This window comes from Scardinius erythrophthalmus, assembly GCF_964197995.2.
Source record: "Scardinius erythrophthalmus genome assembly, chromosome: 6".
Lineage (NCBI taxonomy): Eukaryota > Metazoa > Chordata > Actinopteri > Cypriniformes > Leuciscidae > Scardinius > Scardinius erythrophthalmus.
The window spans coordinates 17,413,993-17,438,696 of NC_138226.1; the positions used below are offsets into that span (position 1 = coordinate 17,413,993).

Consider the following 24,704-nt stretch of genomic DNA (forward strand, 5'->3'; position numbering starts at 1 on the left):
TTCCCGCTCCTCCGTGAGAGATGCGAGACCGGTGCGTCTCAGTAATGACGCCACCGGCCTTGCGCCGTTCTCCCGCGCCCCTCAGCCTCGTCCTGCTCGCCACAGTAAACATGATGAATGGCGACTGTAGAACGCAAAAGCCGAATCCCGGACATTTTGGGCGATCTCAAAAACCAGGGCAAACTCATTACGGAGACTTGCTAGTAGCTTAGCTTTGTTGTTTTCAACTGCGCTCTCTTACCGGTAGGCGTGGCTTGGGAGTGGCCTCCTAGGGCAGCGAAGCAAGTGCATTCTGGGAGTTGTTGTCTTTCATCCACATAAGCCAAAAATACATTTTCTGGCTTTTCTTAGTCCAGAAAGCTCCAAATTCAAAAATAATTTCACATTTCTTATACATAAATTACCTATTTTAAATACACATTAATCTTTCCAGAGGTGAAGTATCCCTTTAACCAACCCTTGAAATGTCTAACAGTGTGCACTAACCAACCCTGTGTCTCAATGTCCATACTTTCCATCCTAAACAGTATGTGAGATTAAAATAAGTGTGTCCCAAAGCATAGTATGTTGAAAAGAGTATGCCAGAAGTCCCAGAAAAAAAAATATATAGCAGCTAAGATGTCTGCAATAACATTTGCACTTTCATTCCAACAGCCAGCATGGAAAACAGCTTTTCAGTCAGTCTGTCTTCCCCTTTGGCTCCATATACTTATACTAGATCCGTGACACAGTTCAGCTTAGTTTTTAATAGCATTAGCATAAACACAATTGAAATTGCTCTCCTTTAAACAGCATCAGTCATTCAGTTCAAATGTGCAGGCAGCAGATGTACTGTGCTAAAAAGCCTTAAAAGGCTATTTTTTTTTAAACTACACTGTAAAAACTAAAGGAGCCTCAAGTATCCTGTTGGATACTCAAGGAACTTCAAAATGTAATTTTGGTGCCTCAAAGCTCTTTTTCCTATAGTAGGGTTACTGGAGGAGCATTGACAATCTTTGAGGTTCTTGCTGGAACTTATGGGATCCTTTAAGCACTTTGTATTTACTTCAGAGGTTCTGGAGTCACCTTTTCATTACCATGAGACCTCGAAGTGCTTTGGGGGAAAATAGAGGAACTTAAATGCGATAAAAGGGTTATTGGAAGATCTTTTAACATTTAAGTGGTTCCTGGAAGATCTCTTATGTTAAAGCCAGCATCTGGAGGAACCCAATGGTTCAGTGAGGCCCGAATTAGATTATTATTCTATTATTATTATTATTATCCTATTATTATTATTATTATTATAGGCTACTTAAGTTTGATTCAGTATACATACCCAGGTGAAAAAGACGTACTATTAAATGTATTAAAAATGTACTTGAGTGTGTTTTTAGTAGACCTACAATACAAATATACTTTAATGCATTTTTATTATTATTATTATAGGCAAGTTTGATTCAGTATACATACCCAGGTGAAAAAGATGTACTATTAAATGTAGTAAAAATGTACTTGAGTGTGTTTTTAGTAGACCTACAATACAAATATACTTTAATGCATTTTAATACATTTAACAGTAACCTAGTCTTTTTCACTTGGGTAGCTTACATATATTTAGTATAGGCCTATTTTATTAAGTCATTTAAACCTTAAACAACAACACTAAATAATAATAATATTATATGAAGAAGAAGAAGCAGGAGGAGAAAAGTATTATTCTGTCACGAAACTGCTGCTATTCCTCTGCTGTCGTCGCTTCAGTGATCCTTGCGCTGCTCGCGCGCAACAAAGCTCAGCTGATCGACGTCATCAGGAAAGTAACGGCTCCTCTCATCAAAGCTTCCGCCGTTTGTTCGGCTCTCCATTACAAGGTTTGTAAACTCGCCAAATAAATATAAATACAGAGTCTACTCACTATATATTTAAACACATATATATAAACTAAATGTATTATACATTACTACGTTTTTACAGTGTTTACCACTCGTTTATTGCACAGTATCTGGTATGAAGGTTTTAGCCGCGATGCTAACTACGTTGATCTAATGAACAAATGGAAATGATTGACTTATTGTCTTAGATTGATTCATTCAATTCAACATTTTGTACAACTGTGTCTTCAAATTGCTGATATAGCCTAACTACTTTAGAAAATTCTCTGATTCTTGGCGTTTGTTATGAATAACAAAAACAGGTTATAGTTTGCTCTGTTTTTGTTTAGCCTAACATTAACTTTACTTACTACAGGTGCCCTCATTCTCTCTCCATTTACTAGTCAATAAATATTATGTTGTGAATAATCAGCTTTGTTCTTTTGTTTCCCCAGAACAACCATTACATTTCTAAAATAATCTGAACATTTCAGTGGCAACATTGAATTACAGTAAGTTTCCTGCACCACATGCAGTACTTTATTACTATGAACTTTCTCTGTGTGAAATTGTATTGTTTGACTGTGTACTTGTGTTTTTTAATCAGTTACTCTCTGAAAATCTTTTCTCATGATCTCAAATCTCATTCATGTTACTCAGAAAAATAATATCACAGGTTTGATTCACAAAAAATGCTATAGACATTTTAACTCTGAATTATAACTTCAAGTTTAGTCTTTTTCGACAAAAAAAATAAAAATAAAAAAATAGGAAAAAGCAATTAGGCTTCAGAAGACTTGCAACACAACCTTTGTTGTGAGTTGTGAACTCATTGATTATTTTTAGGATCTTTTCTGGGACATTTTTGGAGCTTAACCATTTTCACATAAATTGTTGCATTGAATTGAACTAGACAAGTGTACATAAGAATGGTTTCATGAATGATTTACACAATTCTTTTCTGCTTGTTTCATGCAGTGAAATCGAACGGTGACTGGGGTTGCATTATGCCTGAGATCTGCTTTTGGGTTCCACAGACAGAAAGTCAAACAGGTTTGGAACGTCACAAGGCTGAGGAAATTATTTAAATTTCACAACTATCACTTTAATAACATTACTAACAGCAAATTTTGTACTTTGCAGGGATCTCGGTAAGCTGAAATACAAGTTTGATCAAGAATAAAAATCCTCCTGTAGACCTGAAAATCACTGAAGTGCCTGGACCATCCACCAGAAAAGACGAAAAACAAACGGAAAACGATGCTGTACCTTTTCACTTTTCTAACTCGTTAAGTACCTCACACCAACTTGGTCCCATAGTGACATTTTTGACCACAAACGAAATTGCTGATCGTGTGGATTCTTATTGAAATGACTGGAATTCACCAGTGAACATTCACAGAACAACAGATCATTTTACTGCACCTTAACTCTGTTTCCGGGTCGAAGCCTCTACTTCTACTTCCTCTATCTTGTTTCATGAGAATACTCAACAACCATTTATGAACACTGTTGATTCAAGTCACACATTTAAGATTTTCAAAAGCCATAGTGTACATTACAGTCTCCAGTCAAACGGCATCCCAGACTTCAACATTTTATGATTCAAAATAGCTGAATAACTAACCATCAGAGATTTCAGTATAGAGATAAAGGTTACAGCACAATGAGTGCATATTAGCACTGTTGTTTGTTTTTGGCATCTGATAAAGCTTTTGGACTTGGAAACGGTGATGTCAGACTAACCATCGGACTGAGACACAAATGTTTTAAAGTTAAGTATGATGGACATTTTTAATTAGTTCAAATGTAATTTTTTTACATTGATTTATTTCGTGGAACATATGTGTTTCCATGCATTTTGTTGAGATGTCTTTTCTTGTTTATCTATTGTATATACATGGTTGATTATTCATGTTCCTTATGTATTATACTATTTTTTTGTGTATTCATTGATATTAATCTGTAGTTAGCTTTTTTCCCCATGTGCATGGAAGTGTATGTATAAAAATGAATATCAAATATGTAATAAACAATTCTTATTTTGTATTTGGTTCAATTTGTTTATTATAATAGATGTCAAAGGTAACCATAGTAACAACATGAAATTAAATATTTAAAAAACATGAAATTTGGTTCCTGGAGGCACCCAAAGTGGTTCCACACAGTGCCTAATATAAGAGTTCCTCAGGAAACCTGTGTGGTTCCTCAGAGAACCGGCCCTTTTTAAAGGGTGCCTAGAGGATCTACAGACGGTTCCGCCGGTGTGGCGAAGTGAAGAACCCCAAAAGGTTCCTCCAGGCACCTTTTATTTTTACAGTGTACTCATAGAGACCTTTTCAGATGTGAAACTGAGAGAGCCATGAACATCCTTCTGCACTGTAAACCCGAATAAGTTGGCAGAACTCAAAACATTTAAGGCAATCAATTGCCTCAATTTTTTTAAGTTCTGAAATTCAAAGTTTAAGTAAGCAGAACTAGCAGATTTTTATTTTGTACTTAAACATTTCAAGTTAAGAACAATTAAAATGTATGAGTACATTAATTCATACAATTAACTTAAAACTTTCATGTAATCTCAATGTGAACACTTTTATTAGTATAAACTTAGTTAGCTTTTAAAAGCTAATCTGCTAACATACTAATTTGCTAACATATTATACAATAGTATGTTATATAATTTGCTAACATAATTATACAATAGTATGTTATACAGAAGCACTTTCTGTATGAGCGCAAAAATATAAAGAGACTATTTGCTCTCAAATCAAGTTGCATGCACCACTTGTCACCATGATGGTAACTATAAAGCCAATATTAACAGAAATTCGTCTAAATTAGCATAACAAAACATTAATCACTACTAAATCTCACACTTAACATTAATCTTACACAAAAAAAAACATTATATTACACTTCATTTTAGCATTTACTCTCCCTTTCGAGTGCCATCGGTAAAGCATGCTGGGAAATAGACATCCCAGCCGTTTCAGTTAAACTTAAGTTTGTCTAAATTAAAATAAATAATTTCATAAAACTCAAAACAATGAAACAGTTCAGTTTACTTAAAATATATCAGTTCTGTGAACTTGAAAGAATAAGAAAGTGCTAAATACTCATAAAAGTTAATTTGACTGAACTAATTAGTTTAATTTAAGTTTGTCCTACTCAAACCAATTAATTATTTTGAGCGTTAGGGTTTACAGTGTGAATGACATTTCCAGCACAATCCTTCACTGCACAAATTTACACGGATCTGACTTGCACCTTTGTGTGTGACTACAGATCCTACAAGAACTTCCCCAATGCACTGCATCCATTGACACTGCATTCATTTCATTTGTGGTGTTCAAGAATAATAATAATAATAAAAAAAAAAACGAGTGCGTTTATAGTGCATTCAAAACTTACTTGAAACTTGACTTTAGTGAATAGCAATGTCATCAATGAAAGGCTTTAATCAATCTGCAAATTAGAGCTAATATGCTACTTTAGGTACAGGTACATCCACTACCAGAGCATGAGCTGATGATAGTAGATTTTTTTTTAAAATAAATTAAAACAGCATCTGACTGCCACTAACAATCTCTAAAATCTGCTTGATTATCATACCTCTTGCCTTTAAGAGCATTCTGGGGACAGCCTTTTGAGGTCTGTCGATTAACTGTATTTCTGCACTATCAGCTCTTTCTGAGTCAGGTTTCTTCAGATAGGTTCAAAGGCTTGTATTGAGTCACTTCTGTCATATCTTCAGACACCTCACATTACCTTCTTCTCACTGATCCTGACTTCTGGCCATCCTCTTTGCTATCAGTGGAACAGAACACTCATCTTTCGTCTGTCTGGAGCACAACAACTTTTGATCATCACCTCCTCCTCTGACTTTTGAAACTAAATTCACTCTCTTTACCAACATAGCTAACATGTTTACTTGTTTAATGTGCACTTTATTAACTTTAAAACTACTGTAGCAAATGTTTCCATATGTGGAATTATCATAAAATCGGCATTGAGATTAGATTGTTTAAGATAATAATTCTTGGTAATTACTAGTCTATAGCTTTCACTTCAACTTCATTAGTAATTTAACATGTTCACATTATGCCACACATTTGAACTTTCAAGATTTATGGTGCTCTTTTAGACACATTAAACCCTCAGTAAATCCATAGAGCAGTAAACAGTACAATTTATTGACTGGTTAAATGGCATTAATAGGCTTCATAAAGTCAGCAATAAATTAATTGGCAACTGCACTGGGTGACAGCAAAACCAATAGCCCTCTTGATCAAAATCACCCGATCAATCATAATGACCTGAGGTCTGAGATTAAACTGCAAGATCGATGGTTTACAGCCAAAGGCAGTGCGAATAGGATTGCACCAATTTCCACTGGCATTGAGTGCTACACAAAACTCATTCCTTTGGCAAATAGAACACCACTGTGTTATACAATAAAGTGCATTACTCCGTCTACACAGGGAACGAGCGACGTGACAAAGCTAAAACACTGCCATAATAATCAACAAAACTGTCTACAGCAGAAGTGTTACTTGCTTGAAGACAATTCTGCTGTTTATGGTGTATTAATCCCCTTAAAGACAATTTGTTTTTCACAGATACAGTAAGTTGCTCATTAAGTGAAGCAACATACATTATATGCTTAATATATGCCATCAATAACCTAACCATATAGCTCTACTCTTCAGCACTGTAAACTCTTAAATGTCAAACATAACTGAACATTAAACACTAACAAGTCTTTCCCTTCACTCAAAACACATAAAATAACACTTAATTTCAAATTTACTGTTTCAGCCATTTATGCAAAGCATGCTGGGAACAAACAATCCACCACCCTGTTTCAGTTTATGCAACAATGTTCATGTAGTCCTAACACAAATGGACTAAGTAAACTTCAATTTCAAATATATATTTAAATGGATCAAAGACAGTAAAATTAAGTTGAATTCAGACAAAACGTATAGCAAGTGTTGGTTTAGCTCATTTTAATGAAGTATTTTGAACAAGCAGCAACAATATTTTGTTCCCCCGTGTATCTTGAGATACACAGGTTCACTGTTATTACTCCATACAACATATGGTGATTTTGTACTGCACACCAGGGTTCAGACTCCAGTGTTTCCATCCCTTCATGACCCAGAAAAACAAGAGTAACACTTTAAATGTTAATTACAATCTGTTTACATTACCCAACCAACTCATGAACAGCAGACTTATTCTTGTGTATTTATTATTATTATTATTATTATTAAACAATGCTGCATTTGTTCAGGACAGTGAGACACCAAGTATGTATTAAAAGATAAATGCCGCCCAACTACATATTTTGTAAAAAGAGAAAGCGAGCGTGCAAAACATATAATCAAACAACCTGTGCAAATAAAATGAGCACATTTCTCATCACAGTTGCCAACAGGGACACATTCCAGTGGGCTCTATCCACATGTTGGGAGAACAGACCATTCTGAACAGAGTGATAATGATATCAGAGGCATTTGTTGCCTCAGCCAAAGTGTAAATTATCTGGCAACTCCATTAAAATCTATGAAATCCATTAAAGAGTGGCTAAATCAAATGAAAATGGGAGGTAACGCATAATATGAAGTCAATGGGTTAGCTGTAATCAGCCATCTGCCACAGAAAACGTGCAAATATAACTAGAAGCAGGCCAAGAATTTAAAGCATGATGAGAAGAAAAAGGAAAAAATCTGCTAAATTATATCCCTGGTGTAATGAGATTTTTTTTTTTTACTCATCTCTTTATGAAAATTCTGTCATCATTTATTCACCCTCATGTCATTCCAAAACTGTATGACTTTCTTTTTTCTTTGGAACATAATAGAAGATATTAAGAAAAAGCAACGTTTTTTTTTTTAATTACATACCTGGTGTAGTGCAATTTTTTTTAATTCATCTCTTTATGAAAATCCTGTTATCATTTATTCACCCCAATGACATTCCAAAAGTCTTTCTTTTTTATTTGGAACATAATAGAAGATATAAGCGAAGAAAATGAATTGAATTTAATTAATTTAATTAATAAATTTAATAATTTAAAATAACTGCATGCTATTAATCATTGTTTAAGCATTAGTAAACAGTTAATTCATCATTTATAAAGCATTAATAGACAGTAATAAGCAGTTTATAAATACAGCCATAAATGCTTTATTCTTGATTTATAAGCACATCTATAATGTGTTTAATAATTGTATTTTTATACTTTTTTAATGATCAATTTATAATTTCTAAATAAAGTACTGCATTATTTACAAACCAGTTATTTAGGAGTTGTCAGTGGTTCATAAGATCACTTAGAAAGTGTAAGTAAATGACTAATAAACTATTTAAATGTTTATTTAATGTTTAAAAAACTATGATTAATAGCGTGCAGTTATTATAAAGTGTTACCAAATGTTGAATTATTCCATCTCTATTTTAGTCATTCAAAATTGATTTTCCTTCTGAAATTTTGAAACCCACCCAAGTGCACCACACACAGTTTTAAGAAGAATTTAAAGAAAGGGGCTGACACTGTGGATCTTAATCTTCACATTTTAAAATAAATTTACAATGGTTTATTAATTTATGATGTTCAAAAACTATTTTTAGCCCAGAGCTGCTTATGCTTGTCTATTTCATGGAACATACGTTTTTTAAAGGCCCACTGAAGTGCCTTGGAACACTGTAAAAAAATTGCTGTAGTTTTGCAGCTGTTTTCCAGTAACTTACTGTAGATTTAAATTTATGTTATTTACTGGCAACAGTTTGTTAAAAGTTAAATGAACATTAAACATTAACAAGTCTTTGTCTTTAAAGAATAAAATTATAAAAATAACAATCTAATGCAAAGCATTCTGGGAACCAGAAATCTTCATAAACCTTTTTCTGTTTTTTTCCTTCAGATTTTGGTTCCCAGAATGCTTTGCATGAGGATGTTATTTTAGTTTTATTCTGTAAAGATAAAGACTTGTTAATGTTTAATGTTAATTTAATTTTGAACAAATTGTTGCCAGTAAATAACATAAATTTAAATCTACAGTAAGTTACTGGCAAGTAGCTGCCAGTAATACTGTAATTTCTACAGATTTTTCTAACAGTGAACGCACAGCTTTGTATTATGCGTTGACGTCATTTCCACTGAAAGAGGAAGCTAAGGTGGGATATATTGAATGGCTCCTCCCCCTTTTCAAATAGCCAATAGCGTTAAGTTTGCCTCACAGACTTCATGGAAGCGAATCCGAGCGCTGATGATACGTTCGATTCAATAGTAGAGGTGTGAATAAATTCTAGCCATTTTATTCTTAACCAATGTACAATTGGAAAATGGAATAAAGCTTGAGCGTTTGAGCCTAAATCTCCTAAATGCAAATTTGTCATTGTTTTGGAACACACCAGCTTATTCATAACCTTAAGGCTAACATATTGATACTAAAAGCTAAAAAACTTACATTTTGATTTCAGGGGGCCTTTAACATGATGTAATCTCTGCATTAAGAAAGGTCAGGTCATGGGAAGGGCATCTCTGGGTTGTTTGCTACAGATCATTTGGCACAGTCAGCACTAAAGTTCTTTATATGATAAAGACCGCCTTGCTTAAGAAGCGCAGTGAATACTAAACACAAGCACAGCGTTCAATGCAACTCTAAGTGCCGCAACGGTTGGCTGTAGCCCAGCTAACAGCTGTGAGGATCCCTGGTGAGGAAACAGAGAGAAATGGAAGTGACTGCATGGGCAAGAGTAATGGTGATCCAGCTCTCATGTGTAGCTCGCTGTGTTGACTTGGCAAAGGTAGTGGATCAAGAGGAGCTCAAATTTACATGATGATGGTGTATGTCTGAAAATAACAGATGGAAAAACAGGATCATAATGGAACCCAAATGCTTGCAGTCACGATCAGCAGAGAGTAGGTGCTTCTTTAAAAGGCCACAGGATGGGGTCAGCAAATTCATCTGCAGTAGTGCTGAGCTGAGTGACAGCAACATGGCAATGAAACAACGAGTTGCACAAAAAAGGAGAGGAAATTCATTATTTAGCTTCTGGAAATAAGAAAGGAAACCCTGGACTAAAGCCTTCAGTTTAGAACTATAAATTAGTAATGCAGCACACATAATCAATCAGCTTTCCACCAGAGCAACGGTGTCATATATCAGAGTTAGAGATAGAGGAGACCAGCGTTGTGATAAATATTCATGTACGTCATCAGGCCAAATACAGGCCAGAGGCCTTCTATCGAGTTTCATATCAAAAGTATCAACAGGTACTGCAACTCATACATAATCAAGTCTAGCCTTTTTGAAACATACATTTCACTGAATTATTCATTTAAATTATTTTAAAAGAAAATGCAACACAAAAACAATGAGACATGCAATTCTCCTAAGACTTAAGTGAACGTAAACAGTTGACAAACACATAACAGTATATTGGATCAGTGCAGCTCTTAAAGTGACAGCAGCCTAATATTCAGACCGTTCTCATCCCAAGGCGTGATATACTGACGCTTTTGACATTTCGTCAACATCCGACGCACATGGCACCCTTTAGCGTCAATGAGACGCAGATAAATATGGGCCAGAAGGCGCCTCCTAGTGGTCTAACCCTAACCCAGACCTAAACCTACCCATAATCTGCGTCTCATATTGACGCTAAAGGGTGCCATGTGCGTCGGATGTTGACGAAATGTCAAAAGCGTCAGTATATGACACCCTAGGATGAGAATGCGTTGTAATATTCCTGCTGCCCTTCCTATAATAATGTTAACTAAACACTAACTAAAAAAAGAGAAAATTTACTTGCTGTTCTTGACTGAATAACGTTTGTAACTATATTTGTAATGTATATTTTCAATCCTTTCTTTACAGTTGTATTTATTAGTGAGATTGCTAATTTGTTTATTTGTTGAAATGTATATTAGTTGTTTTTGCTAAGGTATTTTTAAACCATAGGCAAAAGTTCCTTCTGTAAGTGTTCTTGGTAACACTTTATTTTGCAGTGTCCTTGTTACGTGTAACATACGTACCATAGTAATAACAGTAAATTATTACCCTTAAAACCCTCAACCAAACCCTAATCCTACCCTAACCCTATAGTAAGTACATGCAGTTGCTTAATATTACTCAGTACTTAAATATATAATTACACTGTAACAATGACACCTTAAAATAAAGTGTAACCGTGTTCTTCGGCCAACATGCAGTCCTTATTGTCAATCCCTGAAATAAATAAATAAATAAATAATTCTAATTAATATAGATTAAAGCAACATGCTGACTCCACTCTTTTTAGCTATAAAGATTTTAGATTTTGTCTCCTGACTTTGATGTATACAACAATAAACATTGTTATTTTGAGACCAAAAGACCTCTTAGCAATTTTTTTTTTTTTTTTTTGCAATATACATAAATTGGAAATTACCATGGTGATTTTATTTTTGGATATGTACTATAATAATACAACTTTTTTTTTTTTTTGGACAAGTAGACAAATGGTAAATGATAACTGTAGCATGGTATAAATCAAAGTTCCATAATACTACCAGCAGATAAATCACTGAACCATGGTACTACCACAGTACTTTTTAGTGTAAGATAGTCTATGGAACAGTGACCGTAGCTCCTCAATGTCAAGGTCACGGACTTAATAGCCAGGTAACCCATATTGATAAACTGTAAGATGTCACATAAAAGCATCTAACAAATGAATAACTGAATGGTACAAAACATGCCAAACACATTTTGAAAATGCAATGACAAACACAATGACCTAAGCTGCTATGTGGCATATTTACATAACCACATGAACAGGACACAATACAAAAGACTGTCCAGGTTTTAAACAATGAGTCATTGATGGTGCACACACATTTCTTTTAAAGGATCAATACAGTCATGAAGAACAATCAATGACCTTGTAGTCTTGTTGTTTGCACAAGCACGTCCATTTTCTGAAAATAACAAAAGGGGACTGGAGAGGGAAAAATAAGTAAAAACCATTGAAGCTCATTGGTGGGCAAAACATGAGTGCAATACAGAAAGGCTACGTGGCTTCTTCTTAATGAAATAAAAGAGGAGGTCAAGGGTAGTTTTTAGCCTGCGGAACAAGAGTTATAAAGGTGGGAGTGCTAGCCGCACAATAAAGCTACAGGGATATAAAAAAAAAATAATCATTTGAATTTATTCCTGCTTACCTTGTACTAAACCTGCAATATTATTTTAATGTAGATTTAATGTAATGTATATATATTTATATATATTTAATATAAAAAAATTTTTTTCAACGATCTAAGCGCATGGTCTAAAGCGCATGCCGCAAGTTCACTTAGGGCGTGTCCGAATCCACTTTTGCAAGTTTAATGACGGGAAAAATGGTCGGTGCGCCAGGAGCATGGTCTAAAAGGGTCGTCCCTATTCTCATAATGAGTAATAGGTGTGTTTTGGGATTTACGTGCGTTAAACCAATCAGATTCTCATCTCTCATTCCTTTAAATGCTAGTTGCGCTCGCGCCATGGCAGATTCGCTTACATGATGGAATTTGATAGAAAGACCAAAGGCGTCTCCAGAGCGCAAATGGAACTGCTTGTGCGCGAGGTAAAAGTGTGTAAGCAGCAGACCATCTACGGGACAAGCCGGATTCCACCATATCTTTATGTACACAATAGTAATCTTTTACATTGTAATCCTATTATTTTAAATATATTGGCATGTTTGTGTGCTGCTGTGCGTCCCTGTGTGTTTAATAAGCAGAGTGTAGTACGCGCGTTGTGGACCCGCCTATAGGCGCACATTATACTAACACGCTCATTAAAAACAAAAACAAGTTGGTTGTTTCAGTTGGTCAATGGCGCAGTCTATTTCTGTTGCCTCAAAATAGCAACGTGCCAACAATGCGCCAGAACACACCTTGTTTTCAGACCAGCACGTCCATGGGCGCACAAATGGGCACAAATGCATTTGCTATTTAAACAACATGGCGCAGGATGTGAAAATGATAACTGCGTAGGACTGAAACTAGCAAAAAACACTTGCATCGCGCTTGGCGCTGCATTGCGCCAGGTGTAAGATAGGGCTATGCTAACAAATACCTAATTCTATTTAATTGATAATTCAGCAAAATCGAGAAATGGGAGTTTTAATGAAAACTAATTTATGGCATATATTAATGCAGAACTTATGCTAATATATCAACTGAAGCTTATGCATAGTAATGTAGATGTAAAATGCATCACCCTTTGTTCTACTGATGTCTAATGAGTTGTCCTCCTTTGAACAAATAGTCGTCCTTTGATCAGTAGAAATAAACTTTATATTAAAATGACAGCGACTCTAAGCACCAAGAGGTTCTCCGCAGAGAATAAGAGGAAAAAGCGTCAACAAAAATATGAACTGGGAGTATATAAGTGAGAGCGAGAGAAGTTGACACAGTGATGAGAGTTATCCGTTTTCATTCCAGACAGCATCTGTCAGAGACACAATATCACCTAGTATTTCCTGATTAGCTTCTGCTATACGACACAAGCCTCATCATGAGAGGAGCTATCAACCATGACAGAAACAATAAACAAACTCATATTTGTAGGATGATCTATGTGACCGCTGGCCTTTCTCTTGTGGGCATTTTGAGGCAGGTTGCAGAGTCTCATCACATAGACTATTGACTTTTCACAGACTTGGGTGGCACTTGGGTTTCTATGTACATTTTTTTTACATATTTACATTATCTAAGGGTGGAATAAGGAATTGTATATAGGTTACCTAGCTGGGTTTGTATTTGTCTGTTAAGATGCTGTAATATGATGCAATTTTCACAGCACATTTTGCATGTTGTAGTTGAGATTTGCTATATAATATCACTTTACATGTCTGACAAAAAAAATATAGGCATTCTCATACCTAAGGCGTCACTTTTTGTCACTTTCAACCATGCTTCAATATCTGACGCTCAAAGCACCCTTTAGCGTCCATATGTGACGCTTCGGTTATGGGTAGGTTTAGGCGTCATGTAACTGACGCTTTCGGAAGCGTCAATATCTGACGCTCAAAGCACCCTTTAGCGTCAATATGTGACGCTTCGGTTGGGTAGGTTTAGGTCTGTGGTACGGTTATGCGTCTCATATGGACGCTAAAGGGTGCTTTGAGCGTCAGATATTGAAGCATGGTCGAAAGTGACGCCTTGGGTATGAGAACGGGTTGAAATAATACATATTGATTCCAGCGGTATCACATAACACCTGATTTGTGCTTATTATATTAGCAAAATTTTAAAGAGACACACTTGAAATAGTTTTAAATACTCTCACTGCATGATTTTCAGAGCTACTCTTCAAAGTGCAATACACAAGGCAGAAAAAACACTCAAGCTTAAGAACGGCATAATTGCTTTGCACCAGCACTGGATCACATCAGCAGCACTGCCGCTCAGCAAACACCGCCTGACACCGCTGGTGCCACATTACAGTGCAGGGCCCTCACCCATTACTAGCAATGACAGTACAGCAAAACGACAGCGCTCCCCAAAAGCAGCCTGCAGTGACAGCTCTGCAGTCACAGTCCCCAAGTACACTGCATTTAAATGCATGAAATCTCACTGAACCGTTCTGGCAGGTCTTCAGAGACATGTGGGACAGTCTTCCCACTCTGAGGGAACCATAATGATGAGTCTGTGTGCAAGGACCTCAATTATTCATTTATGGAAAGTGAAAATGTAAAGCAATAGTGCATAAAGAGCTCTTTAAAAAAGAAAAAAGGAACAGTATCAATAGGTAGGACTGTCTTTCAGACAGTGTCATGGTGTGAACTGACTTTAAATGTATACATGTTTTAAAAACACATGCTTTAAAGAAAGAAAAAAAGAAAACAAAATTGACAACAAATGCAAAAGGCAGCATACTGTAGAAACAATGTCATATTCTAGTAGCTTAAGGATTTATGAGAGGCTGTTGACATGATATTCTCAGGTTCTAATTCAATTTGAAAGAAAGGGTTGCAGAGTGCTGTGCTATTACAAAATGTGCTAAAACATTAATCCCCATTTGCTCTACTGTAAATAAAGCACAAAAAGTTGTCAGCATAAGACGTTCAGCATTCAGCAAGGGCCCCATTTAATTGAGCTATAACACTATTCTATTGCACATAGAGAAGTTCTTTTGCAAAGAAATGCTCTTTGGAATGAATGAACAAGAAAAGGCAAAAGCAAACTGGCAAAATAAAAGAGACAGACATAAATCAGTCCATTCACAAAGAGTGAGACAGGGTGCAGGTCTTGAATCAAAAAACATACTTTCTGCAAGTATGTGAACGCATTCTTGGCCAACACTTAGCAAGTTTGCAGTCCCATTTTGCCTAATCTGCATATTTGTGTCACTGTGGATGTAATAAAACCTCAGTACTCAAGGGAGCGATAGAGTTACCTTGAAATGTCCGTGTCACTGAATTGAATGCGTTATGATACAATTATGCATTTTCGTAATTACCATGAATACTAGATGACAACCTGATGTTTTACTCAGAGCTGTTCACATCCTCAGTATTATAATACAACAGTTGTTATGCAAATACCTTCTTAATAAACTTATTTAAATTATTTAGGCATTAGTTCTCCAACTCCGTGTTAGCTACTGAAACAAATTAGCTCAAAAGGGAAATATGAATAATTAATCATTACTCGTTATAATTAAATATTAATTTTTGGATCAGTAAATCGAATTAACTTCACGTATCTGAATTAATATTACAATTAATATCATCTGTTCGTCCAGCGAACACTCAGTATTGACCATCTATCAACTCTTCAGAAAGAATATTTTCCATGGCCACGTGACCTCTTTCTTAGCATGTAGCTGCATGTGATCATAATCGTTAAATTTACATTGATTTATAAGTAGACCAGAATCAACTCGCACGAATGTGCAAAAAGGTTTTATTTAATTAAATCACAAACACATAAATAATTTAAATAAAAACATACACACAATCACGCACACATGGGTAAAATGGAAAGTGAAAGTGACTGAAAACCCAGACAAGGGAATGAAGCTATGAAAAGAGCATTTTAAGCACTGGGAAGAACCATCAGTCCCTTACTACAAAGCTCCTTTGTTAACAAAGGGGTTCACAACTTTATCTAAACAGCAATTTAGTATACGATACTTGCATTTGCCTTAGCTGTTGAAGAGCGTCCGGATATACAGTCGCAGGATAGGATACGGTCTTGATAGTACGGTCCGATGGAGCTGAAGTTGCAAACGATTTCTACACACTGCATATGAGAAGGTAATGTCCACCAAAGTGAGAGTCATTAAACAAAGAATATTTTGATATGAGACACCACCTAGATGGGGCTACATTAACTAGTAGTTCTGTCATCAGGCATGCATAACACTATACAATATAAAAAGACAATATACAAACAGTAATAATACACAAAATGTACTGGGGAAATGCATGTCCATTCATTAGACAGAATTGTCAATGAATTAGTGGAGAGAATTCCATTTAGGACAGGACTGCATGTCTGTTGTTGTAGCCTGTTATTTCTCTCATTGAGAACAATCAATCTCCCAAGTGTCTTTGAAGTGTATGAGTGGGACAAAATGGTGATACTTCTCATTGGGGAAACCAGACATCACAGATTCTGCCTGGGTGAGGGGTTATGAATATTAAGTGTAACAATTGTGTGTTTGATCGGTCCAGTCGTTACACTACATAAAATTGTATTGTATTTTGTTAATTAATTTTATGATTAATCTTGCATTATAAATACATTCATTTTTGGAATTAATTAATTGTTGGAAACTCAGAACTTTCAGTTGCAATTAAGAGTTCTGTAAGAATATGAACACTTTTTACAAGTCAGAATCTCATAATTACGTTAATTCCGACATGACAATTCCGAAAGAACCTTTTTTCAGGTTATTGTCTAGCAAGACTTGCTTCAAACCGTTCAAACAGCAGTGGACAAAACACCTGCTGAACCATTCCTTGTGGAAACTCTGAGAATCCAAAGTGCACTCTCTGTGTTATGAATTATTTTCGGACAAATTCCGGAGAAGCAATGACGCATGAAATCGAGCTTGTCCAGCTAAAATACATTAATGTACTTGCGTATGGAATGTTTCAAGTCTTAGGTGAGCTTCTGGATGCTGAAAGGAAGGGGTGGAAAAACAAATTGTATTTTCTACGGCATGCATATTTTATTCTCTCGTCTATTTAGACATCACACAGGAAGAAGGGCCGTGACAAAGCCCTGCTGATCCAGCAAACAAAAGAGCAAATTAGGCCTACCCCAGTAAAACACTGGAGAGTACAGCAAGAATGCACTACCTCAGTATACTGCACTAGCTAGATGGGTATGTTATCACAGTACAAATAAATACTCTGTGAAGACAGACATGGAAAGGAAAATAGAATGACCCTAGTATTGACAGAAAGCTGAAAAAACAAATCGAAACAGTGCTACAAACAGTTAGCCTAAACTTTTCTCTAGTATGCTTTCAAAGAAAAATGGATAATTGGACTATGATCAATAGGCACTTTGGAACAACACAGCCTTGTTTCGGCAGCGACTTTCAGCATGATTCCTATAACAACGTCTGACATTTACGTTTTACGTGGTGCGAGAAAGTCACATAAACCACGCGAAATCCAATCAGAGCAGTCAGACTGAAACGGATTTCCAGATTTGAATAGGATTTCAAACCACACATGGATGTAGCATGAAACCAATAAAAAAAATTATAATAATAATTTTTTTTTATTTCATGTTATTTTTTGCCATTCACAATTGCTAAATCCGATCAGATTTCAATCGATATGCACAAAAATCGGATCTGGACTGACAGTCTGAGCGTAAGAGATGCCAAGAACTCAGAATAGTCCTAGCCTGGGTTTCCCCATGCTGCCTTGCGCGCGATTTTATTCACACTGCTAGGCAGCCTGGACACCATGGACCATATTTTCCCCTCAAAAAGGTAACCAATCACAGAACGGGGAAGGAGCAGCAAGACGATAACGACGTCTATGCGACACACTGAAGCAGTTTGTTTATATCTATGATTCCAACATGGCATCAGACGCGAAGTTACCTTTCGATGCAGCCTTAGATAGTGTTCTAAGTAGTTTAGAACACAAGTTTTTTTCGTCTTCTTCCTCGTCGAATTTCTGTCGCTCTACATACGTCATCTGGTATAATTGAAACGATTGGCTATGAGTTACGTACAGGCGCATTTGATAGACATTCGTAGCGCCCAATAAACGGCTCTGGGCATTCATAAACCACGCCTCAAATACGACGTCTCAATGAGAAAGAGGTCTGACGTTAGCCAGGCTAGAATAGTCCAGTCCCTTGGACAGATCGCCATAAAAAAAAAAAAAAAAAACATATAGCCTATATATATATATATATATATATATATATATAATTTTTTTCAAAGCTTTTATACTGTCTTGCAAACACACAAACAAACATGTGGAACAGTGAGAGAGAATTCAAGTGCAGAATGAGTTTTGAACGTTTTATAGACACAGCAGGCAGGACAAAAAATGGTGGGAAGAGGACGTGAACACAATCCAACCAAAGGCAAGGAACGAAGCACAAAGACTGACTTGACTTAACCCGACCCACACGACAGGAACAACATTCGACGAAATCCACAACTAGAACAATGTACTGAAATATAAACAACATAAATGTAATGCAATATACATTTCATTATAGGTTATATAAGATTAATTAGACATTAGATATCACTGGCCTTTTTAAGACAGCTTTAATCCTCTTTCATCTAAATCCTCATAATCTGACCACTAACAACAGAAAAGTAATGTTAAATTCATATACAATATAAGCTAAATGGTAATTAATGAGGTGTGAAGCATGATTTATTCTCCTCTATCCACAATATGCTGATTATACTGGGAAAATCTGCATTAAAGTGAGCGTGTCCTCTGATTCTGCAACCTCTGCAAAATAAAAGGCAGAGCTGAAGGAATTACAAAAATACTTGTGTGTGGAACTGTGGATCTCTCTGCATTTAAGAGTACCTTATAACAACAAAGGTCTGAATAGAGTCTGTAAACACCCACTAGTATCAGCAGAGGAATGATAAATACTTCTGAATTATTCACATTAATCTTCATCATACAACATTTAGATCTAGTATTCACATTTGACTGGCCAAGTGACAGCTCAAGAATCCACCAACACTGGAACTTTTTGTAATATTTACTTTTCTGCCACAGTAATGTTAAATATATATATATATATATATATATATATATATATATATATATATATATATATATATATATATATATATATATATATATATATATATATAAAATATATATTATAATATATATATATATATATATATAATTAATTAATTAATTAATTAATTAATTATTATATAATTATGAACCATTCAAATGATGTGGCAGGTGCAATGTGACATCAAAGCAGTGATATAATGTGCTGAAACACAATGATGAATTAAAAATATATATTTTTGAGGAAATTCTGTCATAATATCATTAATCCCAACATGTTTTTTTTCTTATCTTTTTTTTCTTACTTTAGTATGTTTTTATTTGCTTCACATTTGAATGCATGTTGTCATTTCAGGGGAAAAAGCATTAAAAAAAATGCTTATTTACTTCTCATGTTAAGAGCACATAGCAATACAAAACATTTGACAAATTCCCAAACTCAAGCAAACATTAACACACAAACACTGAACATAACGTACGCAGCTTGAAGCAGACAAGCCCTTCCTCATCTAAAACATGCACATTTTGTGGAACTACACACAGGTGAGCAGACACATCCCTCAGTCACCAGGTCCACTGTGCCTCTTGAGACCATTTGAATGTTTGTAAGCTGTAAACAATCTCAGCATAAATAATGGCGAACAACCTGACACTGCAAAGACCCCTGTGGGAGTTGTCTGTGCTCCAGAGATAATCGCAGACCCTGTTATCCCGAGCCAGCCCCCTGAGTTGAGGTTATGTTTCTTAACTGTGGAGGTGAGCTTTCTAATGTTTTGCTCAATATTCATCAAAAAAACATGAAGTGCTCAGAGCATGCTCTCACAAGTTACCCCCTAACGTACATACAAAACATTTTCTAGGAGAAGGAGAAGGGAAAAAATACTTTAGACAACCAATCAAATTGCATTCTTTGCAAATCTCCAAGCTAGACTGCAGGCTGAACTTTTTTGAACTGAAGTTTTCCATTCTCTTGGCCAATCCTCAAAGCTATAAGTGAACAGATTTGTACATCCGTGCGTCCAGACTCTCAGTTTTCACTTTATACCAAAGCTATTGATGAAAAAATTCAAAAGTGTTAGAAAAACAAACTGAAATAAAACAATGTTTTAGTAATGGAATATGACCTGTGTGATTTAAACTCCAGGAAAATAAACTTTATAACTTAATTCGATTTTGAATAATCATTTTGATTAGAAAATTCTTTTAAATCAACACTGTATTTGAACAGCAGCCAATAAACTTCAACAGAGAGCGAGAAAAAACTACAGAAGAACTTCAAAGTAATTCTAAAGTACAAGGGGAAAAGGAGCACATGAAACAATGAGGTGGACATCAAAAAAAAAAAAAAAGCAAGGTAAAAAAAAAAGGAGGGTTTAAGGAATAAAGTTTTTGAGTCATAGTCCTGAGATATCTAGAAGCTGATCTAGCTGATAATTTAATCAAGAGAGGTGATCAGAGCATATGTGAGCTGAGAAATGAGATGAGAAAGAAAGCCAAGTGCATGTAATTTATTATATAAAATCACAAATCATCAACTAGCACTTATCGTATCGTCCAAGTACCGTCCAGCAACATTTAGCCATATGATACAGACTTTAGAAACATATTGATCACTTCCACCAACAAACTACGTAAGACATTTAAATTTATATAGGACACAATTTTACACCAAACACATGAATAGTCCAAAAATCAAAAAGCCATGAAATAGGCTACATTGTCATTAATCAGCACAAGTCTCCACATCAAATACACAACAATGAAGAATCTAATGATTGAAACATTGGAAACTAACATTTAACATCTAACATTTGTTAAATTTACAGGAGTTAATCAGAGTATTTATATATTAACATCTCATTATAGAAAAACAGAAAGATCTAATTCCTCATTCATGCCATTGGGATCCAGTACTTTAAGTTTATATTTCCATGAATGCTTCTTGTTTCAATTATTTTTTATTTATATTGCAACCTCTACATGATCCTAAAACTTCCTTAATACATTCCAGTTGTTTAATGTTATGTCCCAAATCGTTAAAATGTCTATAGCTACTGCATTCCATGGAGAAGCCGTTATGTGTGTTAATCCTTCATTTTAATTGTCGTGATTATTTTCCCATATAATCTTTTGACATTTTAGCATATAGATCACATTACGAGTAGTACAGGTAACATAAGAGGACATATGAATTGTTTACATTTTATCAAATTCTTGCACACAACAACATTTCAGCATGTCATTTGCTTTCTATCACTTATAAAAAATTGAAAATCAAGAAACTAGTAATGTTAACAAAAAGTATAACATGATAATGGCACCTGAACATTGAATAAAAACATGTAAATGTGCTTTATTTTGTGTATTACACAAACAGTAAAAATACTTTTTCTGTCTGTTGCAAAAAATTTGATTTTTCATCATCCCTTTAAATCTACTTTTCTTTCCTAAAGTTCTCCCTCTCACCTCACCAGAATCAGAAAACAAGCCAAATGTTCTCCTTCATTCAAAAGTCCATTCAACAGCAGCCAGCTTTGTCAGTGAGAGAGAAACTTTACTATATCCTTTAAACACGATTTAGGACTTAAATTTGACAGTCTTGTGAATTTCCTGAGGCTCAGCGAGGTAGCCTTAAAAAGTGAATGTTTAGGAAGAAAATGATACCCCAACACAGAGTCCAATGTGAATTCTAACTATTAAAGCGCTACCTCCTGCTGTGGTGTTTATTGAAGTGAATAGGGCTCTCGGCTGCACATGTGATGGTAAAATTGCTGACTCCAATGGTGAGGAAACCTAGCTGTTCTCACAGTATGCCACAGGAGATGAAAGATTTTTGAAGAGAAAAATCTAGGGCAAACGTATCGAAACAACCTAAGACTGTCACAAGAAATCTTCTTTAAGTGAAAAGACAAAAAAAGAATAGAGAGAGTGAGAAAATATATGATTCTTTCTTTCCTGCTTGCACGTGGTCCCAGACACAGACCTGAGAGAGGCCTCTGCCGTCCCTAGAAGGGTTCATGATGTCTGAAAGCATCAGTCACCTTCAGCTGACGGTATCGTGCCAACATTCTCTCTCAGCAGAGAGCACAAACAACCAACTTTCTTGTCATCTCATGTCAAGTCTAATAACAAGCAAAACAGCAATATTAATGTTGTTAATTAAGTGGAACAATCTTACGGTACATCAACAGCAGGTAATTGACTTGTTTTGCAGCAAAATAACAGACTGAAATACAGCTTGAAAACATGTTACACAAACATGAAATAGCATCAAAAGGTCTAATTTTACAATAAAAACAAGTGAAAATTGTGAAAAAACACCGGCCTGTCAATTGACTGAAAAATACTAGAAAGCTTTTATAAATTATGCTTACACCTGGCTGTCTGTAGCAGTGAGACATGGGTGCCAGTTTAAATACCATTTCTCATACAACTCGAAATAGCTGTTATGAAAAAAGAAATTCACTTATGTAATCTATAACAAAAGACAAACACATCCATTGTATCAACAACAGAGCAATTTGCTGTTTTTGAGAATCTGTAATCACAAACTGTTATAAATCTTGTTGGCAAAGTTCAAGTCCAGGTTAATGTGAACTAACAAGCAATGCATGCATGCATTCCTAAACAAACTGCATCAAATTATTACACATGGGCAAAATGAGCGGTACTGACTGAACAACTCCACTAGACAGACAAATTAGGCCAATGGACAATGGCAAATAACTCTTAACAAAAGCTGCATCATCTCTCAACCTGTTTGCCTCCACGCAAAAGTTCATGAACTCACTGGCAAACACAAAATCCAGCTCATTAACAAAATAAATATCAAGTTCAGAAGTTCACATTCAAAGCGACAGCAGAACACTTAAGTGTTGGAGGGTGGGTCTGTGACAATCGCACAATGATGTGTTTGTGTAGTAACGAGTGTGCCATTACTTCGCAAATTCTCTCACATCAGACCTTCTGTCTCGTCTGCTACAGTCATTAGGCTCTTGTTTAAGACCAAAGAAAATTAAAAAGGGATCTATAGGCAAACAATGAATGCTATTCAAGTGCCAATTAGAGCCATATTAATTGTAGACAATCCTTTTACGGAATGACCTAGCCTATTCAAAATACCAGAACAGACAACATGCTTTTGTTTGTTTAAAATGTGTCAGAATGTTGTGGTCCATCTGAGGTTTTAATGAACTTTAGACCAACTCCTTTTTTCAGACTTCAGCTGGGAGTTCAGTTTAGCCTAATGCATTAAAATCTTAAAGGTACACTACGTAATTTTTCTTTTAAATTAAAAGAAATGTAAAAAATAAATTAAAAATAAACAAAATTTCAATGAGTTAATACATCATCAGTTTTTCTTCCAAAATGTGTTTTTGTCTTACCCTGATTCCCTATGGTAAGACTATTATAAGTGTTTATAAGGTGTTCACGCAATGTCATAATTGACGTAATTGCGAGATTTCAATTTGTAAAAAGCATTCACATCCTCGTAGAGCTCGTAGCTCGTATTTTCAACTTGTAAGATGGGAATTTGCTGAGAACTTCTACCTGTACCACGTGAGCGCTGTACTACCTGACCGCTGTAGATTCATTGATAGTGCTGTCATAAATACATAATTCCAAGTCTGAGGACATGAGAACAGCTCAGAGTAGAACGTCACTTGTCGTTATCTCAAAATTACAGTAATTTACGACATGGCATGAACACAGCTGTTAGTAAGGTTGCAAACAGACAAATCAGGATAAAGCTGAAATGCAGGGTTTAATAATAATAATCCAACAGGCAAAAAAACAAAGTAGTAGCAACACATTCACAAAAGAGACCGGACAAACACTGAAGGTGAGTGAAGGTGAGTAACTTAAATACACATTGTGATGAACTAAATGCAAGGGAGGGAATGGGGGCTCTGGAGGTGGCGAGTCAGAGAGAAGGATGAACCTGCTAGCTGTATGGGTGGAGGGACCAAGCACAGCGGAAGGCTTGCAAGTCCGTGGTGGACGTGAAGTGACGACTGACCAAGGGGGAGCCGGTGGGACGAGGGAAAGCTTGACGTGATCAATAACGGGAATTCCGATTCCCAACAGGTCAATGAAACAGTCTCAGTGATGTCTTGAAACAGCGATGATTCAGAACAGACAAATAATACCAGGTGGGACAGGGTGGGAAACAGTACCTCCATGTCCAAATCCATCAGCCAGTATTTGTCTAATTCCACCAGAATTCCCTCTGCCACTGATGTCACTGGGTCACACACCCCTGGTCAGACTCTGGCTCTGGGGCGATGGTCGGCGCTGTCCCGTCCTCTTCAGGCTCTGGCTCACTCATCGTGGCGGGTGGTTGCTCTCTGTCTACGGGGAGCTCAAGCGAATTTGTCTAGGGTGGTGGTGGGTGGACAACAGTAATGTTTTTTCTAAGGCACTGTCACAAAGGACAGCCTTTGGAGCCGTCCAAAGCCAGGTGCTGTAGTTCGAGGGTTAGAGAGGAGCTAGGAAGGCATCACACGACAAGATGGATGCAAAAAGTGCAAAAAGAGACAACATAAACAGTGTTACGAGACAGCA

General features: G+C 35.9%; 1 long non-coding RNA gene across 1 annotated transcript; it reads left to right on the plus strand.

The window, feature by feature from the left end:
* The first annotated feature begins 2,303 nt into the window (after positions 1-2,303).
* Positions 2,304-3,102, plus strand: LOC308692169. The gene is made up of 3 exons (XR_014030311.1): positions 2,304-2,362; positions 2,829-2,903; positions 2,994-3,102. It is a non-coding gene; the product is annotated as an uncharacterized lncRNA (long non-coding RNA).
* Positions 3,103-24,704: the final 21,602 nt, after the last annotated feature.